Raw genomic sequence first — 18,722 nt, forward strand, 5'->3', positions numbered from 1 at the left:
CTATGTCAATAGGGGCTATGATGGTTTTGCCTGCTACAACAACTTTGCACATGCATTAGGGCCATCTGTGTCTCTTGAGGTGCTCCACAAAGAAAATGAGGAAGAAATCCTCACCTTCCGAGGGCAACTCATCTTGGGGGTTGTTCGACCACGTGTGCCGTGCAGTCATGCCGTGGTCACCCAGGTCGGTCAGTTAGAGTTGTCGGACCACTTTGGTTATTGGTGTCTGCCTCCTTTTGCCTTGAGTCCTCGGACCTCAGCGGCATATCTTTGCAAAGTTGTGCCCTTTGCCACAGTTGGAGCTTTCCTTGGGACCAACAGTGTTCCAGGGGGTATATGTCTCTCACGCTGTTCCGGCACTGGGTGTTGGTTGAAGACATCTCGAGGCATGTACTTCTTGTCCTGGTGGATACTGCATCCATGAATTCTGACTTGATGATGGGTGGAGCGCCTCTACTATGTTTGTGGGTCAGCATCATTTTACTTTCAGTGGCATACACTGCCAACGGGTCATGGGATCGTGCGAGGACAAGGAAGTCGTCAAGACTGACGTTGGGTTGGCGCAGGATCAACCGCTGGATTGTCTTAGACTGGCATCCCTGGATGAGTTGTTTCCAGATCTCTTTATTCTGGCCATCAGCTGTGCAAAAGCTAGCCAACTTGCAGCGGCTGGCATAGAAGTTATCGATCGACTCCCCTATGCATTGGCAGGCTTGGTGCAGCTTTTAACGCTCAAAATCTGGATTCAACTAGGGGATAAAATGGGTGCTCAATACCCTCACTGCAGCATCATAGTCACAATCTGTGTCCACACCAAGGAGGTGTTCGAACACTTTGTAGATTGCATTCCCCATGTCGCTGTGCAGGAGGGAACACTTTATAGAGATGTCTGTTTTGCGGGTCACCTTTAAATAGTTTTTCATGCAGCCGACCCATGTCCTCCATCTGGGGGTGGCTGTGGCAGGATTGGCTAACTCGCTGAATGGCTGGAGTGGTATTGCAGGTTTGTGAATGGGGTTGTGGGAGCATGAGCAGCATTGGCTTCATCCGCCAAGTTCTCAGGATCCAGGGGCAGCGCACAAAAGGCAGGAGCAACTTCTGTAACTCTGGGGTTAGGGGCAATGTAGATAGCTTTACCTGGGCTTCTGTAGGTGTGGTGGAGGCTTTTCCACAGGTGGCTCCACAATGCTTGTCCCCCTCTGTTCAGGGCTGGGTGGCAGGCAAGAGAGCACTGGTGCAACATGGACCGCCGATGTCATGGCAGTCAGCAGAGATGTGGGGCCTGAGAGACCAAGAGCAAGGCCTGTGACAGGCCTGGAATCTGTGTTTTTGCAAGTACTTGCGCCCCAGGCAGTATTATCACAGGGGCCACAGGCCCTGGAGGAGACGTCAATTGGGCCAGCTGCTGGCAATCAAGCTCTCCCTCGGCTGGAGTGGGAGGGCTGACACGCCACTGGACGTTCATCTTCAGAAGCACGAGCTGCGGGGCTTTGGTGCCATGATGAAGAGCGCCGACCAAGGTGCATGGAGCTGCTGTGCATCCAAGGTTGCAGGGCATTGCTGCCAATATGCGAGAGACGGCCAGGTGCCTACCAGAGCAGGAGCTGTGGGCGGGGCCGTGGGGTGGTGCTGCCACATCAGAGGCAGGGGCGGCAGTGAGCACAAGGGCCTTCCTCGTCGCCAATGTGGTGTCACGCTTGTGGTGAAGAGCAGCTACTGACTTTGACAATGAAGGACACTTGCACACTGTGTACTGGGTGTGTGCGTAAGACCCTGAGGTGCCTTACGCACCTTTCTTTATACCCTCGGTTGAGAACAGCCTTGAGGGTTGAGGTGCTACATAACCAGGTCACCGAGGCACTCCATAGTGGCCGGGTGGCTTTAATTGTTTCCATTAAATGCCTCTCCTGCTGCCAGGATACTTTCTTCTATGCTTGAAGCGAGACCTGTCTCTTCCTGTCAGTGTTTATTTCTATGATTATTGACAGACATGACTCTGGCAGTCAGTGTAAAGGTGTCTATTTGCAACAAGAAGCTTGGTCTCAGAGTATATTTTCCACCGTCTTCTTCCACTCAGTGATCAGAGGTGGTCACTGTCGTTGAGTGGCACTGGACGTATGCACAGCCCGAGGTGTTATATATTAAGCGCAGTTTTAGGAATGACTGAAATGCTTGTACTTGATTAGATTAGTTATTTAATGCTACACTCTTTAACCACTCCTAGTGAGGAAACCTGCCTGTTTTTGTACCTAAGCAATTTAAGGCGACACCCACTTTCCAACAGTGAGCACCTCCTTCCTGTACAGGACCAGCGAAAGCAGTGAGGTCTCACGGCTTCGTGAGGCTGAACAAGGCAGCAGAAAAGCAATAATAGCAAGAGCACATCTACAAAATCCAATGAAGAGAAAACAGCCAGCAGCTAGCTCGCTGGTGAGGGGAGCCATATTAGAAGCTGCTCTTCCCGCGCGCCCGCGCTGCTCTGCTGCCATTGGCTGGCCATCCACTTCCGACCTCTCACGGCTCCCAAGCACCTCTCGAGGTGATGTGATTTCATTTCTCTGGCTTCCCAGCCCACGTTATTAACTTTCAGAAAAAAATACGAACCTTTAAGCAGCTAACAAAAAAGCAAAAATAAGTCAGCAGCATTGACGTTTCTTTTTTTGCACTTGATGACTGCACATTAGCGGTTTTATGTTTTCGAGCACTAATTTTACAGAAGCAGCCAACAAAATCTCTGCTGTGTTTTTATGGAGAGAAGTAATTGCGCGGTGCTTGTTTGTAACTTTTGCAATCTCTTAATCATTTTTAAAAGCTTGTCTCTTCCGGCGGCGTAGGAAGACGAGGACGATTTTTTCAGAGTGATTAAATGTTTGCATGTGGGTCAGAAGCGTCTCTCAACATGCCTTACAGATTATGTTTTGAGGGAAACGCGGAACAGCGATTACTTTGTTTCACGCCCCCGCTACATAACATTTTCTGTTTCATTTAATTGCAATACCTCCGAAATAGTCTAAATTTCAATGTTGGTTCCCACTGAATCCATTCTGAAAATATCAGGCAGCCAGATGGCGATAAAGAAGGCTGTTTCTCTCTCAAAATATTTAGGGCATGAAGTACTAACTGATTCTGGCATAACAAAGCCTGTAATTCGTAACATCTCAGGCTTTGTGATCGCAAAATCCGAAGTTACAGTGTGTTAGATGCACATTTCTATTCATAAATGTTATTGGGAGTTGCAATGTGCACCTCCAGATCCATTGCAAATGATTAGGGAAACTGTTCACGGGTTTCCCTCCTTCCTAAAAATTCTCGATGGGGTGCCTTAAAGGTTTGCAATTGCAAATGCAGAGAGATTCCACTGTTTGGATACCAACATCAAAATGGGAATGTGTAGTGTTCCCCCTGTAAAGTGGGGGCCACTCGGCCCTCACGCCCACATGGCGGTGCGGCGTCCCCCCTCCCCCGGCCTTTCGGTGTTGGGGGTGTGTCGCACGGCGATGACGCGCACAGCGCGCCTCCAGCCCCAATAGGCTGATGCCTCCCCCGTGACCCGGAAGCAGCTTTTCAGCTTCCGGGGCAGGGGGGCGGGATGGCCGGGGGGCGGGCCCTTTGGGCCGACGTGCAACTCCCGTTATAAGGCGCGGGGAGCGAGCTGGGCGCCCTCTTGCCCCTGGCTCGCTCCCCGTGTCTCCCGTGTGCCCCACGCTCGGGCCTGCTAATTTTTCCTTTTCTTGTTTCTCTCCAGGTTGTGGGGCAATATTGTGGCGTGCTCATGTAAGCAGAGGCGGCAGTGTCGGAAATCGACGCAAGAGATCCTTGTTCAGGAGCGGAGATCTCGGCAGCGTGTGTCCCTGCCATCAGGTGTCTCCCCGCCTTGTGGGGTGTGTCCGGGAGAGCGTCGATTGCGTCCAGGGAACGGGAGTGCTCAGAAGCATACTGGTAAGGTAGCTGGTGCCGGTCTAGCGGCGAGACAGGCTGCAGTGCGATCGGATCAACGGCCCGCCTGCTTCAGGGTTTGTCAGTTTCACGCGTTGGGCCAGGTGGCTTTTCCCTAGTGGGGGGCGAAGCAGGATCCAGCAGGGCAGCCACTGGAGGGGAGACAAAAAATAGAGCATGCTCATTTTTTAAATTGTTTAAAGCCAGTTTTACAGCTAATTTCTGAGAGTGGTGCCAATTGGGGACTGGATAAAGGTTTCTGGTTGCTCCAGGTTTATTACAGGCACGGGGATTGATTTCTCCTGATCATTGCTCATTTGATTTCCCCAGGGTGAGGGCGAAGCAGGAGTCAGCAGGGCAGCTACTGGAGGGGAGACCAAATAGAAAGGGCTTGTGTTAAGCTGTTTAAATCCGGTTTTTGAAGTAATTTAATGAGATTGGTGTAAATTGTGGGTCTGGATAAGGGTTTTGGGTTGCAGCAAGTGTATTCCAGGCACGGGGATTGCTTAAACAAAGTGTTGTCCAGGCTATTAATATTTGTTTTCTTGTAGGAAGCTTGCCTCTGGTGTTTCTTTCCGGTGGCAGACAACAGATCACGGGCGCATAGCACAGCAACGGGCCGAGGACACACGGGTCATCGGTGGTAAGGGGAGTGAGGCGGGCCTGCATTTCATTGCTTCTGGGGGGCCGCGGTTCTTGAGACCTTCCTACAAATGGTTGGCGCTCGCCCACACGCTAAGACTAGCTTGGTGTGTCTTGCGGTCACAGTTGCATGGTGCTTACGGCCATCTTCACATCCTCCATCTGAAAAAGGTACAATCGCCGGTGTTTGGCTAGGATTAGTTTGCATTACGATTGTGGAAATATGCCGGGGCACGAGTTAATAGGAGTTCCCGCATGGAGCAAATGATGCAGGCTATGATGCGCAGGATGACGGCGATTGATAGGCGCTTGGGTAAGGTGGATGAGTTGGGTAGGAATGTGGCAGAGATTAATCAGAGGCTGGACGGGCCTCCGGGTCCACAAGGCAGGCCAAAAAGGATAGTCAACCCACCACAGCCTAGAGGTGATTTTGTCACCCCTCCTAAGAGGGGCAAGTCAAAGAAAACTGTGCGCACAACGCCCAAGAGTACAGCTGAGGGGGAGGGTTTGCCAGGGGGAGTGCCTAAGGATGCTCCTGTTATGCCCCCATTGGCACCGGTGGGGCCAGCTCCTCTTATACCAGCTTTGCCGGTCGCCCCAGTTGGGGTCATTCCCCCTGCCACCCCGGTGAGCATTGCCCCCGTTGGGGTCCCAACCCCCCCGAATAATGTTGTCCCGGTGGAATTGGCATCCCAGATAGCCGCTGTTTTGCCCTGGTTACAGTTGGGGGGGGTATAGCCATCCTCTCAGGATCATTCAGCAGAAGCATTGAAACTGGTTGAGATGATTAAGGTGGCCAGGGCGGGGGAAGGGGCAAAATTAGCACCAATTACTCCCCCAACAGGTTCCGCCAGCGGGCAGACGGCAAAGAAGGATGGGGCGACGTCGCAAGGCATTGACAGTGGTAAGGAGGTGGCTTTGCCATTACTTAAAGATGGTGCTATGCCCTCAAGGAAGGAGAATTTGGGGCAACATGTGTCTCAGGCTGTGAAAGAGATGATCTGGGCGGGCAAATATATCAACATTTTCTCCTTGCTGCTCGATAATAGGGAACTTGAATACGCCAAGTCACAAAAGGAATGGATGTTGCCCAGTGAATGGAGAACAGAGTTGGTTAAGTTCAGAGTTGAGGAGACATTTGTTAACTGGATGAGGGCCTTTTCCGTGTTTAGTGCCATTACAGCTGAAAGGTCGCCCAATTTACAAGCTGAAATGGCCTGCTACCAGAGCAGGATTGCCATGTGGAGCGAGGCACAAGTGGGGAATGGGTGGAAGGAATATGACATTTTATTCAGTAAAGCTAAGGAATTCAATCCCTCTCTAGCATGGGATGTGGTGGATTCCTTGTCATGGTACAATCAGATATCTGGGGGGGCAGCAGCGATGGGGGCAACCGGTTCACAGAAAATATACCCGGCCAAGCCGCAACAGCCCTTTCGGCATGCACAAGGAAGTGAAGTACCAGGAAAGGGCAAGGGTTGGGGGGATAAAAAGGGCGTATGTTGGGATTTCAACAAACGGTCCTGCACTAGGGTAGCGGGCACATGTAAGTTCAAACACGCCTGTTCCTTGTGTGGGCACCCCTCACACCCCGAGACCTCCTGCAGATTTAAGGGTGGCAACCAGGGCTCCAGGGGGAGAAGGAAACCTGAATAGACTAGAGGAGGGTTTAGTATCGCACACTCCCATTGATGTCATGGCAATGATTCCCTGGCTGAACAGATACCCAGATCACGCAGCGGCTAAATTATGGGAATGTGTAGTGTTCCCCCTGTAAAGTGGGGGCCACTCGGCCCTCACGCCCACATGGCGGTGCGGCGTCCCCCCTCCCCCGGCCTTTCGGTGTTGGGGGTGTGTCGCACGGCGATGACGCGCACAGCGCGCCTCCAGCCCCAATAGGCTGATGCCTCCCCCGTGACCCGGAAGCAGCTTTTCAGCTTCCGGGGCAGGGGGGCGGGATGGCCGGGGGGCGGGCCCTTTGGGCCGACGTGCAACTCCCGTTATAAGGCGCGGGGAGCGAGCTGGGCGCCCTCTTGCCCCTGGCTCGCTCTCCGTGTCTCCCGTGTGCCCCACGCTCGGGCCTGCTAATTTTTCCTTTTCTTGTTTCTCTCCAGGTTGTGGGGCAATATTGTGGCGTGCTCATGTAAGCAGAGGCGGCAGTGTCGGAAATCGACGCAAGAGATCCTTGTTCAGGAGCGGAGATCTCGGCAGCGTGTGTCCCTGCCATCAGGTGTCTCCCCGCCTTGTGGGGTGTGTCCGGGAGAGCGTCGATTGCGTCCAGGGAACGGGAGTGCTCAGAAGCATACTGGTAAGGTAGCTGGTGCCGGTCTAGCGGCGAGACAGGCTGCAGTGCGATCGGATCAACGGCCCGCCTGCTTCAGGGTTTGTCAGTTTCACGCGTTGGGCCAGGTGGCTTTTCCCTAGTGGGGGGCGAAGCAGGATCCAGCAGGGCAGCCACTGGAGGGGAGACAAAAAATAGAGCATGCTCATTTTTTAAATTGTTTAAAGCCAGTTTTACAGCTAATTTCTGAGAGTGGTGCCAATTGGGGACTGGATAAAGGTTTCTGGTTGCTCCAGGTTTATTACAGGCACGGGGATTGATTTCTCCTGATCATTGCTCATTTGATTTCCCCAGGGTGAGGGCGAAGCAGGAGTCAGCAGGGCAGCTACTGGAGGGGAGACCAAATAGAAAGGGCTTGTGTTAAGCTGTTTAAATCCGGTTTTTGAAGTAATTTAATGAGATTGGTGTAAATTGTGGGTCTGGATAAGGGTTTTTGGTTGCAGCAAGTGTATTCCAGGCACGGGGATTGCTTAAACAAAGTGTTGTCCAGGCTATTAATATTTGTTTTCTTGTAGGAAGCTTGCCTCTGGTGTTTCTTTCCGGTGGCAGACAACAGATCACGGGCGCATAGCACAGCAACGGGCCGAGGACACACGGGTCATCGGTGGTAAGGGGAGTGAGGCGGGCCTGCATTTCATTGCTTCTGGGGGGCCGCGGTTCTTGAGACCTTCCTACAAAGGGTTGGCGCTCGCCCACACGCTAAGACTAGCTTGGTGTGTCTTGCGGTCACAGTTGCATGGTGCTTACGGCCATCTTCACATCCTCCATCTGAAAAAGGTACAATCGCCGGTGTTTGGCTAGGATTAGTTTGCATTACGATTGTGGAAATATGCCGGGGCACGAGTTAATAGGAGTTCCTGCATGGAGCAAATGATGCAGGCTATGATGCGCAGGATGACGGCGATTGATAGGCGCTTGGGTAAGGTGGATGAGTTGGGTAGGAATGTGGCAGAGATTAATCAGAGGCTGGACGGGCCTCCGGGTCCACAAGGCAGGCCAAAAAGGATAGTCAACCCACCACAGCCTAGAGGTGATTTTGTCACCCCTCCTAAGAGGGGCAAGTCAAAGAAAACTGTGCGCACAACGCCCAAGAGTACAGCTGAGGGGGAGGGTTTGCCAGGGGGAGTGCCTAAGGATGCTCCTGTTATGCCCCCATTGGCACCGGTGGGGCCAGCTCCTCTTATACCAGCTTTGCCGGTCGCCCCAGTTGGGGTCATTCCCCCTGCCACCCCGGTGAGCATTGCCCCCGTTGGGGTCCCAACCCCCCCGAATAATGTTGTCCCGGTGGAATTGGCATCCCAGATAGCCGCTGTTTTGCCCTGGTTACAGTTGGGGGGGGGGTATAGCCATCCTCTCAGGATCATTCAGCAGAAGCATTGAAACTGGTTGAGATGATTAAGGTGGCCAGGGCGGGGGAAGGGGCAAAATTAGCACCAATTACTCCCCCAACAGGTTCCGCCAGCGGGCAGACGGCAAAGAAGGATGGGGCGACGTCGCAAGGCATTGACAGTGGTAAGGAGGTGGCTTTGCCATTACTTAAAGATGGTGCTATGCCCTCAAGGAAGGAGAATTTGGGGCAACATGTGTCTCAGGCTGTGAAAGAGATGATCTGGGCGGGCAAATATATCAACATTTTCTCCTTGCTGCTCGATAATAGGGAACTTGAATACGCCAAGTCACAAAAGGAATGGATGTTGCCCAGTGAATGGAGAACAGAGTTGGTTAAGTTCAGAGTTGAGGAGACATTTGTTAACTGGATGAGGGCCTTTTCCGTGTTTAGTGCCATTACAGCTGAAAGGTCGCCCAATTTACAAGCTGAAATGGCCTGCTACCAGAGCAGGATTGCCATGTGGAGCGAGGCACAAGTGGGGAATGGGTGGAAGGAATATGACATTTTATTCAGTAAAGCTAAGGAATTCAATCCCTCTCTAGCATGGGATGTGGTGGATTCCTTGTCATGGTACAATCAGATATCTGGGGGGGCAGCAGCGATGGGGGCAACCGGTTCACAGAAAATATACCCGGCCAAGCCGCAACAGCCCTTTCGGCATGCACAAGGAAGTGAAGTACCAGGAAAGGGCAAGGGTTGGGGGGATAAAAAGGGCGTATGTTGGGATTTCAACAAACGGTCCTGCACTAGGGTAGCGGGCACATGTAAGTTCAAACACGCCTGTTCCTTGTGTGGGCACCCCTCACACCCCGAGACCTCCTGCAGATTTAAGGGTGGCAACCAGGGCTCCAGGGGGAGAAGGAAACCTGAATAGACTAGAGGAGGGTTTAGTATCGCACACTCCCATTGATGTCATGGCAATGATTCCCTGGCTGAACAGATACCCAGATCACGCAGCGGCTAAATTACTTCAGGAGGGATTTTCTTGGGGTTTCAGGATACCGGCAGGAGGGTACACAGGCAAGACTGAGTGCAGGAACCAACTGTCTGTAAAGCATAACCCAGGGGTAGTGGCTGCAAAAATTGAAAAAGAATTACGCCTGGGTAGGTTAGCAGGACCTTTTGACGAGGTGCCAGTGCCCAACTTTGTTTGTTCCCCACTTGGTGTGGTCCCTAAAAAAGAGAAAGGCGAATATAGACTCATTCATAATCTCTCAGCCCCAAGGGGGGCATTCTTGAATGATGCTATAGATGAGAATGTCTGCAGTGTAAAATATGCCTCTTTTGACCAAGCGGTGGTGTTGCTTAGGGGCCTGGGTCCAGGGGCATTGATGGCCAAGTCTGACATAGAGTCTGCATTTCGTCTTCTCCCCGTGCATCAGGGGGATCACCACCTTTTGGGGTTCAAGTTTGAAGGGAAGTATTACATGGACAAATGCATGCCCATGGGTTGTTCGATCTCGTGTGCCTATTTCGAGACGTTTAGTTCCTTCTTGGAATGGGTAATGAGGCAGGCAACCGGGCATCAGCAGGTCATGCACTACCTGGATGACTTTCTCTTCCTGGGCGCGGCTGGGTCCCAGAAGTGTGCACGGGCATTGCAGGAATTTTGCCCGCTCATGCGGGCTTTTGGGGTCCCGCTGGCGCCGGGGAAGACAGTGGGGCCAGCTACTTGCTTAGAATTTCTGGGCATTGAAATAGACTCTGTTGAGGGTTGTTTCAGGCTCCCAAAGGAGAAGGTGTCTAAATTCAAGGCGGTACTACGCGCGTGCCTGGCCAAAGAGAAGGTATCGTTACAACAGCTTCAGGAAACAGTGGGCCAGTTGAATTTCGCGTTGAGGGTGATACCAATGGCTCGCCCCTTTTCTCGCTCAATTGCACAGGCTATGAGGGGCCTGCGAGAAAAACACCACCGCACTAGACTGTCGCTTGAGGTACGCCAGGACATGCAGATATGGATGGCATTCCTGGAGGACTTCAACGGCAGGGTTGTATGGTCCGGCCCCCCCATTACTTCAGCAGAGTTAGGTTTATGGACTGACGCTGCTGGGAGTGTTGGGTTTGGTGCCATCCTTGGAAACAAGTGGGTCACCCACAGGTGGCCGGACGAATGGGTGTACAGTGAGTTGACAACCAACATTGGTTTCCTGGAGCTGTTCCCCATTTGGGTTGCATTAATGGTCTGGCCAGAACTTCTGCGTAACAAATCAGTGATATTCTGGTCAGACAACATGACGGTGGTGGAGTGCATCAATCAGCAAGCGGCACGCTGTAGGTTCATACTCCGCCTCTTGAAGGAGATTGTGTTGAGATGCTTGTAATTGAATGTTGTATTCAGGGCAAAACATGTACCAGGTGTCCTTAATAATGCAGCTGATGCACTCTCTCGCCAAAAAATGCAGGTATTCAGGGAACATCTTCCATCAGCAGAGCCTACACGACACACTTCCCATCAGCGCTCTGGCTGATTGGTGCCCCAAGTTACAAGACCTCGTGGCTGCTAGCTTAGCCCCCAAGACAAGGACAGCGTATGAAGGGGCATTTGATTCATATTGCACTTTCTTGGGGCGTGACTGGGAATCCATATGGGCTCTAGAGAATAGCTTTACGGATTATCTGGGTAGATTGCATCAGGAGGGTCACTCAGTGGCCACAGCTAACAGGCATAGGGCAGCTGTCTCCTTCTACGCACAGGCAAAGGGGGTAAAAGATCCAACTAACAGTTTTGCGGTGCGGAAGGGTCTGAGGGGTTGGCGCCGCTTACAGGGCAGCACGGCTGACACTAGGAAACCAATAGGCTTGGGGAGGCTGACGGCATTACTGCCTGCATTGCATGACGTCTGTAGCTCAGGCTGGGAGATACAATTGTTTAAAGCAGCTTTCACATTAGCCTTTTATGGAGCGTTGAGGCTGAGCGAGTTGGTGGCAGCCTCCAAGGCAGATATGCAGGGGGGTATCCAATTCCTGAACACAACAATACAGGGAGACACATTGTGGATGACAATTTTGAGATCAAAAACTGATCAGGAGTTGCGGGGGGAGACTGTGGTACTGCACAGGGCGAGGGACAATCCTTGCTGCCCGGTACACCATGTAGAGACTTTCATCAGGCAGCGAGGTGGACTGTTGGGTGGGTCGCTCCTACTACACGCTGACGGCACCCCTTTAAACAAATACCAGTTCAGAAGAGTCATGGAGTTGACTATTGCCAGGGTGGGCCTTGACCCGAAGGAATTTGGCACACACTCCTTTAGGATAGGCGCTGCCACTGAGGCAATCACAAGGGGTCTGCATGTGAACAGTGTTAGAAGAATTGGGAGATGGTCACCCAATTCCAATTGCTACAAACGGTATGTGCGGGTACACATGTTGTGAAGTACCTAGAGTTTTGCTGACATTGGGTGGTTTTTTCTGGTTTTGCAGTACCTTCGCTCTGTGACGCAGGCGGAGAGCTGGCTTCGGGTCATCATCAGCATGCATCGGCGACTCATCGTGGCGTGAACAGTCAGGAACACAGGACGCGGTCAGGCAGGGTTTGGATTGTTGGTCATTCATATGTGAATCGTGCTAAAAATGTCTTTTTTACAGGCAAGGGTAGAAGGGAGCTAGAGCACAAAGGTTGGTCCATCTCCTTCTTTGGGAGGGGGGGTCTCTGTCTCAGTCAGTTTCGGGGATTCCGGTGGTGGTGATTCTTCATCTGGGGGGGGAATGACCTTGCTAGACTGGGTAGGAGGGGCCTCCTGGAAGAGATCATTTCAGCAGCGGGTTGGGTAAGGAGGGTGTGCCCTGACTGCACTGTAGTCTGGTCCCAGCTGATACCGCGGCTGCAGAGGCGTGGGGGTGATTCTGTCAGGGCATTGAATCACTCGATAAAGAGGATCAATACCAAGTTAGAAAAACTTTTCCGAACCACGCACTTACAGACCATCCCACATGGGACTATTTGGGGGGATGATTTGTACTTGCAAGATGGGGTCCATTTGACGGAGGCAGGGAATAGATTGTGGTGTGATAATATCCTAGCTTGGTTGAAGGGCTCTCTGAGGTAGGGATGACCTTTAGGCAGGAGTTGTGGGGGGGCCAGATCGTTGGGAAACAATGCTGGCCTGTGGCGGTAAGGTCATGATCGGTGAGCAGCAATTTAAGGTCCTAAGGGGGGCGTCACCATCCACGGAGGGGGCGGCCCAGGGGGAGGGGCCACTGGTCCCTCCTAGAACTTCAGGGGCAGGAATATCCGCTAGCTGCTAAAAATACGGGGGAGGGAGTCACGCTTTCCTTAGGCTGGTAGCCACCCCGCACATACATCATGACGTCAGCATATGACGCAGAGTCTAAGGGCCCTCCTTGTTGGTTAAATGGAGTTCACGATGCCGACGGGGTAGGCGGTCCCCTGTCGCGCATGCGCACCTGTGGGTAAGGGTGTGGTTAGTAGGACTTGACACCGGTTAGCGACCTTGCCGTCCGGCCAGAAATGTTAGAATGCAAAATTCAGGCAGGATGTTAGATTCGGATAGGAAACACGCTGTATTAGACATTTGTTAAGGTTAGCCTTTGATATTTGTCTACAATACTGTAAATCTAATGTCATGAATTTTGCTTATTCTTACATAATTGATGTAATGTTGATATTCATCCTTTTATTGCTTTGTATAATAAATACGGCCGGGGGGTCCCTGACCCCCGCCTTCCAAAGACAATTTGCTTATGTCAATCCTTCAAGGTGGTGTGGAAAGCTGGGAGGGGAGGGTAGCCAGTCACGGACCATGTGTAAAGTGGGGGCCACTCGGCCCTCACGCCTACATGGCGGTGCGGTGCCCCCCTCCCCCGGCCTTTTGGTGTTGGGGGTGTGTCGCGCGGCGATGACGCGCGCGGCGCGCCTCCAACCCCGATAGGCTGATGCCTCCCCCGTGACCCGGAAGCAGGTTTTCAGCTTCCGGGGCAGGGGGCGGGACGGCCGGGGGGCGGGCCCTTTGGGCCGACGTGCAACTCCCGTTATAAGGCGCGGGGAGCGAGCTGGGCGCCCTCTTGCCCCTGGCTCGCTCCCCGTGTCTCCCGTGTGCCCCACGCTCGGGGCCTGCTAATTTTTCCCCACCCACCATCCCTAAAAACAAGCTACTGAACAATGCTAGGCAGGGGTGCTATTTAAGTTGGACATACGCCTTTTTTCCCGTTGAAAGTTAGGATTGGTTGTGGTTAGGTATGAATGTTGTTTGTACTTAGGCCTTTTTCCCGTTATACAGCTGTGATTATGTTATTAAAGGGGCAATATTATGGGTACCTAGGCCTTTTTCCCATTATATAGCTGTGATTATGTTGTCATTAAAAAGGTAATATTGTGTGTACTTAGGCCTTTTTTCCCATTAGTACAGCATGCTTTGTATTTATATGGTTTGGTTTTAGTTTAGTGTAGTTGTCCTTTAGCGAGTTCTTTTTCCCTAGGTTCATCGTCGTATTTATTAGGGTTGGTCAGGCAGTAAGGTCATGATCGGTGAGCAGCAATTTAAGGTCCTAAGGGGGGCGTCACCATCCACGGAGGGGGCGGCCCAGGGGGAGGGGCCACTGGTCCCTCCTAGAACTTCAGGGGCAGGAATATCCGCTAGCTTCTAAAAATGCGGGGGAGGGAGTCACGCTTTCCTTAGGCTGGTAGCCACCCCGCACATACATCATGACGTCAGCATATGACGCAGAGTGTAAGGGCCATCCTTGTTGGTTAAATGGAGTTCACGATGCCGACGGGGTAGGCGGTCCCCTGTCGTGCATGCGCACCTGTGGGTAAGGGCGTTGTTAGTAGGACTTGACACCGGTTAGCGACCTTGCCATCCGGCCAGAAATGTTAGAATGCAAAATTCAGGCAGGATGTTAGATTCGGATGGGAAACACGCTGTATTAGACGTTTGTTAAGGTTAGCCTTTGATATTTGTCTACAATACTGCAAATCTAATGTCATGAATTTTGCTTGTTCTTACATAATTGATGTAATGTTGATATTCATCCTTTTATTGTTTTGTATAATAAATACGGCCGGGGGGTCCCTGACCCCCCGCCTTCCAAAGACAATTTGCTTATGTCAATCCTTCAAGGTGGTGTGGAAAGCTGGGAGGGGAGGGTAGCCAGTCACGGACCATGTTGCACGCCAAACGCGTGAGGTCAGTGCACGTCAGCTGTCTCGCGCTGCCCGTTGGCACGCTAGCCTGTTTATGATGACAGTTGGTGTGCTGTTACTAGACTGCGTCCATAGTGCTTGCACATACTTCTGTGCCCGTCTGTGGGAACTTTAAGTTTATGTTAATAAACTTACAACCGATTTTCGACTCGACAATTACTACATTCATGGTGGCGACTAGGAGTACGAGTAGGTCCCACACAGCGCCCACGCGAAAAACGAAGATATAGAAGAAACTGGCCATTGAAGCATTCCTTAGAATTTTACCAAGTATTGAGTTTGTCGGGATTGTGGCGTGTATTAACCGGAAGCATTCTGCTGAAAACATCTCCACAGATCCCCACCTGTATCCTGACGTGGCGCACGCTGGTAGGACAGGAGGTAATGAGGAGGAGGTTTGGCGGAATAAATCTATATTTCTTCTGGAATTGCACTCTCCATGACCAGAGCTTCGTTGCTTAGGTGTCGTAGAAGCGGTTTGCAAAAAAAAAATACCCGCAACTGTGTGCTGCTTCATCATCTCTATTCATGCAACGAAGTTTGTGCGGACTATAAAGAGAAAAGGATCTTATCATTAAGGAGTTATAGTAGGACACTGTCCATTTAATTCCTGCTTCAACGATCCGTGTTTCCTACTCTACTTTAGCGTGTACTCTCAGCCTCGGTGACACGCACACCCACTGTAATATTAAGTGCTAAACGTATTTATCTATGTCAAAATATTTTGAGTAACATTATTAATTTAAAAAAAAATATTTATTCTTGTTTGGTGTCTACGAATTTTGATAATTTTTAAAGCTGTAAATTTTATTGAAGGCATGCAGGCAGTCTAGCCCCCACCTCCGTTTTTAGACGCTCCAGGAGAACCACCTGGCAAATGGAGACAATGGCTCAACACATTTGAAACCTATTTAGGGGCAAAAGGGGCGCACAGGTTCAGACCAGAAAGAAAACAAATTCTTACTATTACATTCATCGGGATTTGAAGAGAGGGCTACCCTTAAAAATTTGCCTGAGTCAGAAGTTGTGGAAGGTGAAGAGCCAGATGAATACCAAACCATCATAAGGAAATTAGCGAAAAGATATGATGTTCAGCCTAGTGTAGTAGTTTTGAGACACAAATTCTTCAAACGTGTTCAAAACAATGATGAAGACGTTGACACTTACATAACTGCACTAAGGAAAATGATTGCTGATTGCGAATTTGAAAACTATAGTGAGCAGTTAGTTCGCAATCAGTTCATAAGTCAGTGCTCTGACAGAGCTATTAGACAAAAGTTATTGTCGTTAGAAAGTCCAACCGTAGAAGAATCCAATCGCATTGCTAAGAGTATAGAAACTTCCTAGGTTTCGGTGAAGGAACTTGAATGCAAGTCTACAGAAGTAGTTACGCCAGTACGCCTTACTAAATACAAAAAAAACAAGGATGCTTCTTCATTTAGTTTTTTCAGAAGAACTGACATTTGTTTTAGGTGTGGAAATCCTGCTCATACAAAAAACGGTAGACCATGTCCTGCTAAACATGTAGTATGTCGGTCTTGTGGTAAAGTAGGCCACTTTGACAAAGTATGCCAAAGTCATAAAAGAGACAATGTAAAAATAAGATGTGTCAAGGACAACAATGATACTGAAAATGACGATCCTTTGGAAGAGTTGAAAGAAATGATTCTGGTAGTAAAGGATATTAGGACAGGAGATCCTAATGACTTTGTAGATCCCTATGTTGAGATAACTGTAGGAGAAAAAAAGATACGCTTTCTTGTTGATTCTGGTGCACGTATCACCATGATTACTGAATCCCTCTTTAAAGATAAATGGGGTAACAGGCCATTATTTCCCCCGGATCATGCACCTGTGTCATATGAAGGACGTAAAATAGATCTACATGGTTATTTTGAAGATGTTATGGAGTTCAAAAACAGACTGATTCATGGCAAAATATATGTTGCCATACATGGGTTGAATATCCTTGGGTGGTTTCACCAGGGGCTGTTTGACATGATGTTATGCCCTGGCGTAAAATAACAAGTCTTGGCAATTAGAGATTCAACAGATGTGGAGAAGCTTCTTACTAAATATCCCAAGGTCTTCTCCGGAGAACTGGGTAAAATCAAAGGTTACAAACATGGAATAAAAGTTAAAGAAGACGCAATCCCCTTAAAACATAAATTGAGAAGTGTACCATTTAGCATAAGAGAAGATTTAGAAAAATAACTGGTTTCCATGCACAAGATAGGAGTGATCGAGCCTGTAGACTCTTCGGATTGGTCTTCTCCATTGGTAGTAGCACAAAAAAAAACTATGAATTTAGGATTTGCATTGACTTGCGGAATTTGAACAAAGTCATTTGGATTGACTCGCACCCTCTACCTAACATATCTGAAATGTTGGGCATAGTAGCAGGAGCAAAAATCTACTCCAAACTCGATCTGGTGTCAGCATATCACCAGGTCGAACTGGACAAGGAATCACGTCATCTTACTGTGTTTATTTCACCCGTAGGCATGTTCCAATTCTGTCGTATGCCATTTGGACTTGCATCGGCAGCTTCAGTTTTCCAGCGCTTAATGGTTAATCTCCTCAAAGGTATAAAAAAGTGGCAATCTTTCAAGATGATGTACTAATATATGCTGCTAACCAGTCTGAAGATGATGCAATGTTGGGTCAGGTTCTTTCAACATTCCAAGACCATGGAATTGTGCTTAAGCGTGACAAATGTGTGTTCTCCAAAGACTCTGTGGAATACCTGGGACATAATCTCTAGCGATGCTGTCATGCCTAAACCCAGCCTTGTGCAAGCTATAGTGGATGCCTCAGCCCCAAAAGACAAAACAGGAGTAAAATCTCTGCTGGGTCTGACTGAATTTTATTCACGCTTCACACATGATTATGCAACCAGAGTACGCCCCATAACTAATTTGTTAAAACATCAAACTGAGTTTGTATGGAATGAAGAATGTAAACATGCTTTTGAATGGCTAAAAACACGATTCACTTCCATCAAAGCTCTTAAACCATTTGATCCCTCATTACGCTGCACAGTAACTGTAGATGCTAGCTGTTATGGTCTAGGTGCAGTCCCGACCCAGGATGTGGGTACTCAAGAACACACCATTGGTTTCGCATCCAGGGTATTGAGAGACTCTGAATCACATTATTCAGTCATAGAAAAATAACTGCTTGCGTGTTGGTGGGCCATTGAGAAGTTCAAGTGTTACCTATGGGGAAGAAAGTTTACCTTACAAACAGACCACAAACCGTTGGTGGCCATCTTGGGTCACACCAACCATCGCAACACCACACCATGGATAGCTCATCTTGCATCAAAACTGCTCCAATTCAACTTTAATGTCATACACATCTCCAGAGGAAAAAACGTTTGTGCTGATTCACTCTTGCGCTTACCTCCTATTCAAAATCAGTCTGTAGTTGATAAAAAGCACATTGACGATGATGAGCATGAAGACTGCATAATTGCAAGTGTATAACTACAAAATGTGTGTTCTTTCAGTGAAACCAGCTGGCGTTCGGTCTTGGATTCAGATCAAATTTTAATTGATGTAAAGAAATACATTATTAATGGGTGGCCCAAAGAGAAGAATGTTAATGTTGATTTGCAATCATTTGTTAAAGTGAATGATGAGCTTACACTTGAAGATGGTCTTATTTTCAGATTAGATTAATTAGTTCCCCCTGAGAGTATTAGGAAGACTCTTTTATCCAAAGCCCATGAGGGTCACCTGGGATCTACTCTCACTAAACGTAGAATTCATGAGTACTTCTGGTGGCCACAAATGGACAGGGATATTGATGATCTTGTCAGCGAATGCACTATTTGTGAAGGTAGTGATAAGACTCTACGCACATCAAATTCTCCTCTCACTCCCATTCCTCTTCCTGAGAATCCTTGGGACAAAGTATGTATTGATGTCATGGGTCCTTTCCACACTCTACCCCTTCATTCCCAGTTTGCCATAGTGTTAGTTGACTACTACTCAAAATGGCCTGAAGTAAAAGTTGTACAAAAGGCAGATTCTAAAGAGATTTTGGAATTCATGAATGAGATCTTCATGAGGGAAGGATTTCCTAAAACCATTGTCTCCGACAATGGAGTAAAATTAGTATCTGCTGATGTTGAAGAATTCCTTAATGAATCCTCTGTAACCCATCTGAAAAGCTCACTTTATCATACACAGACCATTCGTCTTGTGGAGAGACTCAACAGAGTCATTGGGGATTGTATAAGGTGG

This window comes from Triturus cristatus, chromosome 3_1 (assembly GCF_964204655.1).
Source record: "Triturus cristatus chromosome 3_1, aTriCri1.1, whole genome shotgun sequence".
In the NCBI taxonomy this organism is placed as follows: domain Eukaryota; kingdom Metazoa; phylum Chordata; class Amphibia; order Caudata; family Salamandridae; genus Triturus; species Triturus cristatus.